General features: G+C 52.9%; 1 long non-coding RNA gene across 1 annotated transcript in view; it reads right to left on the minus strand.

The window, feature by feature from the left end:
- LOC104873198 overlaps nucleotides 1-8,912 on the minus strand; it is a 46,301-nt gene that overhangs the window by 2,111 nt on the left and 35,278 nt on the right. The gene's annotated exons all lie outside the window — the stretch shown is intronic.

Consider the following 8,912-nt stretch of genomic DNA (forward strand, 5'->3'; position numbering starts at 1 on the left):
TTTTTAAAAAATATTTATTTATTTATTTATTTAAGCTCATAGCCTGTATTTATTCAAGATGTTTTGCCATAATAATAAATTATTCAAAGTCTGATTTTATTTTGTGTTCTTTTCTGGTTTATTTTCGGGAGGGAAAAAAGCCAGGAGGCAGGGAAGGGAGCTGAGGTTCTGCTGGGGGTCAGGGCCGGCCAGGGTGGTGCGTTCTATGCACCCAGCTATTCTTCCTGGGATGCCCAAGGGCTCGCACCCAGAGGAGGCCATCCAGGGGGCCTCTCTGTGGAGCCCCAGGGACCTGGGGGTTGAGTGGTGACTGTCAGACAGGACCTGTGCCCTGCAGAGGGTGAGGACCCTGTGCCCAGGTCCCGCCCTCTCACTCCCCACTCTACAGGTAAATCAGCAGAGGAACCAACTATTCAGAGAAAAAGAGACCAAACCACAGGGGTCAGAGCTCAGCATATTTACCCAACTTTCCCCCGAATGTGTGATCGTAATCTGTGAGAGTCACAGTGTAAGTTCACAGTGTGTTGGGACATGAGTCTAGTCTAACATTTTACTGAACTGCTTTTTATTTTTACATCAAGTTTTAGATCCAAGAGGTGTTTTCTTCTAAAATATAGGACCTGACTAAGAAAAGTAGCCTCCTTGCTATGACAGCGAGGCTGAAGGCCCCTTCCCCACACCCAGTCCTCTGTGTCCCTCCAGGGGAGGGAAGGAAGGGAGTGTGTCCCAGGGCTCAGGGAAGCACAGGGTCCAGCCCTGTCCTTGCCCGTGGGCCTGCAGAAGCTGCTTCCTGGAGCTGCAGGCCCTGCTGGCACTCAGCAGCTGTGCCCACCATATCACTTACTCCCTCTGCTCCATCCTGCACCTGCACATGGCACCCACTCTGGGCAGAGACCTTGCCCACACTCAGGCAGAAAGGCCAGAGCTCCACATATGGATTCCATATCACCAGTCACAGGTCCAGCCCGGCTTTCAGCAAAGACAAGGACCCATGAAGCGTGCTGTGGTCATTAAAACTGCACGAACAGCACATCTTGCCCAGCGATAAGGTCCTCTCTGCCTTCCTCAGAAGCCATTGATGGCTGATAAGAGATTTGCATTTCCTTAGACCCACATATATAACGGGTACCCCTTCCCACAGAATTCTGCACGCCTGGGCTCAGATTGGCTGGAGTCTTCTTTGAATGGTGCCATGCACCTATACGTGCTCCTGGTTTGTGTGCTCTGGGGGTCAGAAAGCCATTTTGTACCAATGAATGAAATGACTCGTGAAAAAAACCTCACAGCGCTGTGTGATGAGATTCGGAGGGATCTCACTGATGACAAGAAGACATATAAGGTAAGCCTAGATCTCCATCAAAATTCTGTCCCAGTGGCCTTTGTGTTTCTGACCAACTTCTCTTGCTTCTAGGGTTCCTTTGATAGGCCCCAGAACACGAGTGAGGTAAGGAGCATCTACTCTTCGGGCCTCTGGGACCATATCTGAAGAGGGAGAGGGGATGACCTCAGTCAGCACACAGGGTGGAGAAAAGAAGAGGCAAAGCTGGAGACTGAAAGTCTGAGGGTAAACCCTCCAGCTTGGCCGACAGATAGACAGGTGGCCATGTCCTAGGCTTTGTCAGCCTCCTCTGCTACCATCCCAGCATGGGTGAGGGCTAGGGAGGACACAAGACACCTGCTGCTTCCATGGGTCTCCTGTGGGTGATTCAGGTCAGGACCTGAGCTTGGGTCCAGGGCTCCACGAGGCTGGGGTAGCCAGGGACAGACAAGGTTGGGGTTCACCTGTGCCCTGCAGTGCACTCCCACTACTCAGTGCCCCCAACCCTCTTTCAGGAGCTCTGCTATGCAAAGTTTACGGAGCTCTTCACCTTTACCCTGAAGAATCTCACAGATCATAACAAAGCCGACAGGCACATAAATAATGTTTATCAAAACATGAAGGAGCTCCCTGAAATCTGCCCAAAGCTGAAAGTAAGTTACTGTTTACTGTTAAGGGAAGTTGAGACTTAATTTACCTCTACAGCAGCCAGTGGGGCAAAGGGCTTCTTATGGGCATCACTTGCCATCCCTGAGGCTTCAGGCGCTACTCTTGGGCCATGGGTAGCTATTCTTTGGGACTGTCTCAACTCGCAGAGAAGTCCACTGTTGGACAGTGGGTGCAGGTTGGGAGTGAAAAGCTGGGCACAAGGAAGTATACATCAAGTGGTGGTTCTGGGAGCTTCTGTCTGCATCACTGGCCAAGGGGTTGCATTCCCAACCCCTGAAGGGTGAGTGGAGGGCAGGCAGGTCTGAGATAAGTCAGAGCTGGGCTGGTCACAGACTCTGTCCAGGGACAGGGAAGGGCATCTTTGGCCTGGCTCCAGCTGGAGCTTGTTCCAGTTTGTCCTAACCCTGGGTCTCTAGGCTGAGGAGCTTCCTACTTGGGGGAACGGGCTGTAGTTTAGGGGCACATGTCTGGAGGACATGACTGAGTCGTTGTTTCTTTACCAACTGCTTGCACGGGCCTTTGTGTGCCCTCCCTCTCCTGCTTGTCCTCCTGCCCTTGTCCTGGCTGGCCTGACAGCTGCCTACAGGCTTCTGGCTCCCTTGCCACAGTCACCGTGGCCCTCAGACTCGGCCCCCACTGCCTTCTCCGTGGCAGAGAGGAGTCCTCCCTGAGTTACCTCCTGAGAACGGGGGCTCACAAGACTCTTGTGGCTGGGATGACAAGAGTTTGCTTTCATTTTACTCATTTTTTTCTGCTATGATGATGATTCACATATGTTTCTTATTTAGCCAACAGACTCATCCAAGGGCTGTGCTACTGAGCAAAGCAATTTCTCCAGGTTCAAGGAAGCCTTAAAGAGTGTTATCACATCCATAGAAGGATGGAAATCGTGTCAGAAGATCCAGGCCAGCCCCTGGGACTCTGTCCTCTCCCAGGGTTAGAGCGGGGATGGGGGGGTCTGCTGGCCTTGGGCTGACGGGGCGATGTGGGTGGGCGATGGGGGTGCTTTGCCCAAGGACACATTTGTAATGGAAACATCAGCAGTGGCTGCTTCAATAAAGCTTGTTTGTGGCAAGCTGGAGAGTGAGAGTCATGACAGCACAGCCTCACTGGGGGCCCCACTGACTGCAAGGGCAGGGAAAGAGCACCATCACCAGGCTCCTGACCCTGAGGCCCAGAGGTCTTTCAGGAAGAGCAGGGGGACCCACCCAGTCCTTCCCTCTGCATCTCCAGGACGGTGGGACACAGGAGCGGCTCCCTCAGTGCCTGTGCGGCTCATCATGCTCCCTTTCTCCCCTGTCCTTCAGAAATCAACTCATCCTTTCCAGACCCTCTGCCCTAGCTGGTCAGGCCCCATTCACCTGCAGGTCCAAGAACCAAGACTGGAGGCTCAAAGCTGTACCTTCTCTCTTCCTTTGTTCTCAACCACAGGGATCTCCAACTCCCCCTTACCCCAGGCGCAGTGTGACGCCACAGAAATGTTAGCCCTGCTGAATGGATCAGAAGAACAAGGACTTCTGGCTACTCACAGAGGACTGGGCACAGTTGGGGACACAGGAAGGGGGCGTGCGCACAGGGGCCCTATCTGGACTGGCAAGGAGTCACTACATCTCAAAACAAAGCCCCTAATCTGGCCTACGGAGCCGCTCCCGTCTTCCGAGGGCATGGCAGCCCTCTCCCTGACTAGTAACACCCTTCCACTTCCAGAGCACTGCATCCTGCTGGGGCAAATCCACCAGCAGCTCAGTCCTAGGTGTTGCCAGATGGGGCTACCCAGTTGTGACCACCCGCCAATTCTAACTGTAACTCTGATCATTTGAACAGTTTTTCTTGGGGGTATTTGGGTGCCTGGGATTACCCCACAGTCCAAACAGCTTCCTACGATTCAAAATTCTTAGGCCATGAGCTTTTTGAAGGAAACAGGATAGATAAAGATCTGTTTACTCTGGAATATCATGAAAATATCATGCTGCAACCTCAACTTGGCCAAAACCAGACCTGCCGGAAGTTTGCAGAATCTGCCCACAAACAGGCTCTAAAACTTTAGCTTGTGCCTGCGACAAACACACAGGCCATTCGTAAACCTGCCCAACCCCAGTCCTTGCCCTTGGATCCCCAGGCCACCCCTGCTCACCTCTGCCTTGAGAGGCCGTATTAACTGCCAGAAGTCAGCAAGTATTACTAAGCAAGGTGGCCCAATCATCTCAGAACACAGAGAGCATCTTGGTGGCCCTGGATAGGAGTCAGGGACTAGTATGGGGCCAGAGCCAAAGGAGTTTCAGTGCGGAGAAAGTACATGTACCTGTCACCTGAGACTGTGAGCTCCTGTCCCTTGGGTGTACTGTGTAGGTTCCTAAGGCTACTTCTTTGTAAATGGGGTACACAGCTGCCAAGGTCTGCTGGGACACCCTGGCAGGAAAGCCCCCACTTTACTTCTCTAGCTTTCAATTAGCGGGCACCAGGCCACTGTGACCTTGAGCTCTTGATGCAGCCTGAGGTACCTAAGAGAGAGACAAGACTTGCATGTAGGTCCCTGTCACCTGACATTGTCATGTTTGGGTCTGAAGGGTATGCATGAGGCTGGTCTGCAGCTAGCTTGCTGTGTGAGCTTGGACAGGTACCTCAGGCTCTTAGGGACAGAGTCCACATATACAGAGCAGACTCAGCCCCAGAGGCCAGGGCACGGCCCAGGTTCAGGGTGTTTGTCAAACCAAACAGCCTCAAAGCATCTGGCTCAACTGTGGAGATACTGAGGTCAGAAAGGTTGCCAGAAAGCTTTTGGTACCTCTGCTGATAAACAGGGAAGTAGGGAAAGGCCCGGTGCTGGGGGGGGGGGCAATCTCATACAAGCTGGCAGCCCTCCCTCTGAGTAGGCTCAGATCTGCGTATAGCTGCTGTGCGTGAGAGCAGGGCTGTGCACAGGCAGGCCTGAGCCCACAGTTCTTGGAAGTCTGTTGGTACTGATCAGGATAATGCTGTTTTTCTGGAAGGCTGGGGCTTTGAGATAGACTCTTGGGCCCAAGAACACAGCCTTGATCCCCAGTTTCCTGAGACTTGCCTAGGGTACCCCCTTTCTTTTTAGGATATTAGTGAGCCCCCTCAAACTATGCCTTCCTTAGGAGGTAACCATGAGCAGGCCCGGTCCTGAGGAAACACTCTTAGCTTTGCTAGGCCCATCTCTAGGCCAGGAGGGACAGTGGGGCTGGGTGGCCTGAGGAGTCAGGACTCACTGCCATAGCGAGACTTCCTAAGACAATGGAATGGTCCCATCCTTCAAGGAGCCTCCTCAGGGACCACCCCAACACCACGATCTTCTGCCTCCTAGCTGCCTGACTCACAGAGATTAGCAGTGCTGAGTTGGGAACCAGGAATCTAAGGAACACAGCAAAGAGGTGGTACAGCCCTCTTACACCGGGTCAGCAGTATCTGCCTGGGCCATGGTATGGCCATGTCCTCTGACTGAGAATTCACACCCAGAGAGGTTACCCAGAAGGAAGGAAGCTCCATTCACAGGAATGACCAAGCTGTCAGTTCATACAATGAAATGATGACCGTGAAGCTAAGCATGGCAACCTGGAGAGGCACCAGTGCTGGCGCCACCTCTTGATCCATTGTGGACTAAGAGCTTCTTTTTTCCCCCCGGTACTGGATCTTGAGCTTTCAAGGCAGGTGTGGCACCACTGAGCTAAATCCCCAGCCCTAAGAGCTTCTTTGGGATGGTGACTTGTGATGTAGGATAACAGGTGAGCTCCTTCTATGATCTAGGAAGACAGGCTGAGTCCAAGGTCACTGGACATCATGGGTTCTCTTTGCTTAAATAAGATTTACATCCTCAATGCCCCAGCTAAATGAGGTATTTAGTAGTGGCTTGCACTACATCAGCTGACTCCATATTGATTTCGTAGCCAAGGCGCTAGCGACGAGCTGACAGTGTGTTTCTGCCTGGGCAAGTCAAACTGACTCTTTTAGGGGACAGCAGAAAAGGACTATCTGCTCCCTCCTGCAGGCAGGACGGCTCTCAGCATGGGTCTAGAGGTACAAGGTGCTGCCCGGGCATCCTCACATTTACCATGCCCTGTGCATGGAGACACAGCTGCCAGGATACCAGTCCAGTCTGCGCCACATAGGCCCAAGCAGGCAGCAGCAGCTCTGGAAACCAGGCGTGCTGTGTTCCTGAGCCCTACTCCACTGGCTCCTGCTGCCTGCACACATATGAGCTTGGTAATTCAGGCGTGAATGATGAAAGTGGACAGCACTGGCTCAGGGACCATGCACATGCTATACCATCCTGGGCTTCTGAGTAAGCTACTGGTGTGCGCTAAGGGCCCACAGCTGGCTGTTCTAGATCCAGCAGCTCCAGTCCTGGGCCCGCCCACATTGTTAGCTTCCACACACAAGAAATCCGGCACCCACTTTTCTCCCCGTCCTCAGCTTTCTTATCTCCGAAGTGGGGTGTGGCAGGCATGGAGTGGCCACAGCCCCAGACCAGCTCTCCTGGACCATGGCTCAGGCAGAGAGAGCAGCTGGTGAGTGATGTGCTGAGAGGCCAGGTGCTGGCCATGGAGCAGCATGCAGGTCTGCAGGGTGGGTCAGGGCAGCAGCCCCCAAGGCAGGCGCCCTCCCTCTCTGGGCCCTCCTCAGGGGAACTACCTCAGGGCCACAGAGGAGGTGAGCCAGACAAGGTCCCAAGGCCAGGCCCCACAGAAGCCCCTCTCTGGGCTCAGGCCTTGCCCACACCAACGGCTGACCAATTTCCCTCCTGTGAAGAGACCTGAGCCACACTGCCAGGAAAGATGCGTCTTCACAGTTATTTTTTACTGTGGTTGGAGATAGGCACAGTGAAACAGTTTCGTGTTGCTGCCACTGATGTTATCACTAGCCCAGACCTGCTCTTTCAACCTGAGACATGATTAATTAAAAACCTTTCTCCTTTTTGTTTGCTCTCTCAAGTTCAAGGGAAGATGAACACGACTCCCCAGGCCCTGCTCCTGACACCCCACCCAGACCTCAGCATCTCTTCCCAGAGCCTGCCATTCTTCTGGGGGTGGGGAGGCCTTTCAAAAACCTGTTTAATTTTTACCGTTATTGTACAATAAAGTATGAAAATTTGAAGTGCACAGTTCAGAGAATTGTCCTAAATGTTCACACTCATTCAACCAGTACCCAGAGAAAGACCTTTTTCAGCATCCAAAGGCTTCCTGTGCTCTTCCCGCCAGTATAGCCACTATGCCAACCTCTGTCGCCATAGTGTTTCTTGTTCGGAAATTTTATTTAAGTGAGAGGTGTACCATGCTGTCTTTCAACTGAACGCCGTGTCCATGCAGTTTTTCCTGACTGTTCCACGTATGGTAGCTGTCGTCTCTTTTTCCATGGCTGCACAGTACTCACTGTATGAATACCCCACCATTTATCTCCCCGTTCTACTGTTACTACACAGTAGTTAGGCTCTTTCTACTTTTCGGCTCATATTAATAAAGTTGCTTGAATATTTTTTGCTCATGTTTTAGCGAGTAATATTTGCATTTCTGTTGGAAATGCTAAGACTGGTAAGGAACTGCTGGGTCACAGGATATACATATTTTAGCCTTAATTGGTACTGCCAAACAATTTTCCAAGGAAGACCTTTTTGTCAATGTTGTTGCTGGCTTTCCTGTCACAGAGAGACACTGCAGACGCTGAACTTCTTTCCTCCCTTCACATGATTTGAGCCTGCTCTCCAGATGGGCTCATCCTTATTAGAAATTCTTCTCTGTGTTGTTCACGCTTGCCCAACTGTCAGCATCCCAACACACTGATTGTTGTGAAACCAAACCCAGATCCAACCGAGTCCTTCGTGGAGAGGAGCCTTTGCTCACAGGGCCATGTGGCTGCCTCAGGAATCGGGGTACGGGGCAGCAGCAGGAATCATCACTCACCAGTCTCCCGCTCCGGCCTGGCAGTGGAGGGGACACGAAGGGCTTCTGAAGGCCCTCTGACACGGGTGACTGCCAGCACACTGCAGAGTGCTGTCTTGTCTACAAGACCCAGGCTTATAGCCCAGTGGAGACCTGGAAGAAACTGATGAACTACCGTCCTGTGTGGACGGACCAAGCCCTGGGCACTGTCACGGATTTCTCTCAGTCGGTCCCTCACCAAATCCGGGTGCACCCCCTTTCCTAATCCTCCTGTCCATCCTTATGGCCTTGCCCTGACCTACCTCACACGCGCAGACAGCATTCCACAGGCCTCCATCTCCGCACAGCCTCCTGCTCCCCTCCCCACAGCAGCCGCTCACTCACTCATCCCACAGGGGTTTATTAAGTGCCTACAGAGCGTCAGGAATTGCGCCAGGCTCCGTGGAAACGCCAACCCTTGAAGTGCTACTACTTCAGGGCAATCCCTAATCTGGCTCTTGGCTCGAGGTGAGCTCCTAGCTGTGTGTCCTCGTCTAAGACCCCGACCTCCTGGCTCCAGCCCCTGAACACACCTCAGCCTCACTGCTCCCCACCCCAACTGCCTTACATCAGCCACAGGCTCCAGGAATGAGAACACGTCCCAGCTCCCCTCGTGCCCCGCGACTCCTCCTCCCCACCCGGACACACCAGGAACGCCAGCGGACGTCGTCCCCCAGTGCCGTAGACCAATGTCCAACAGCAGGTGGGCAGTTCTCCACTGGGCACCTTCTCCCTCCACACCAACTCTGGGGTCACGTGTGTGCAGGGTCACCTGCTCTTCAGGCACTGGGGACCTCACCTCTGAACTAACTGCACCATCCCTCAGGTCTGGAAAGGGGCCCTTACTGCATATGTGACGACAATGGCTATGTTAAGGGTCTGATAAAAATGAGCCTCTTAGGGTCGGGGATTTAGCTCAGTGGCTCCACCGCCTGCCTCGCGAGTGCAAGGACCAGAGTTCAATCCCTGGTATCAAAAAAAAAAAAAAAAAG

This window comes from Fukomys damarensis, unplaced genomic scaffold, assembly GCF_012274545.1.
Source record: "Fukomys damarensis isolate Sample0158 unplaced genomic scaffold, DMR_v1.0_HiC HiC_scaffold_9, whole genome shotgun sequence".
Taxonomy (NCBI): domain Eukaryota; kingdom Metazoa; phylum Chordata; class Mammalia; order Rodentia; family Bathyergidae; genus Fukomys; species Fukomys damarensis.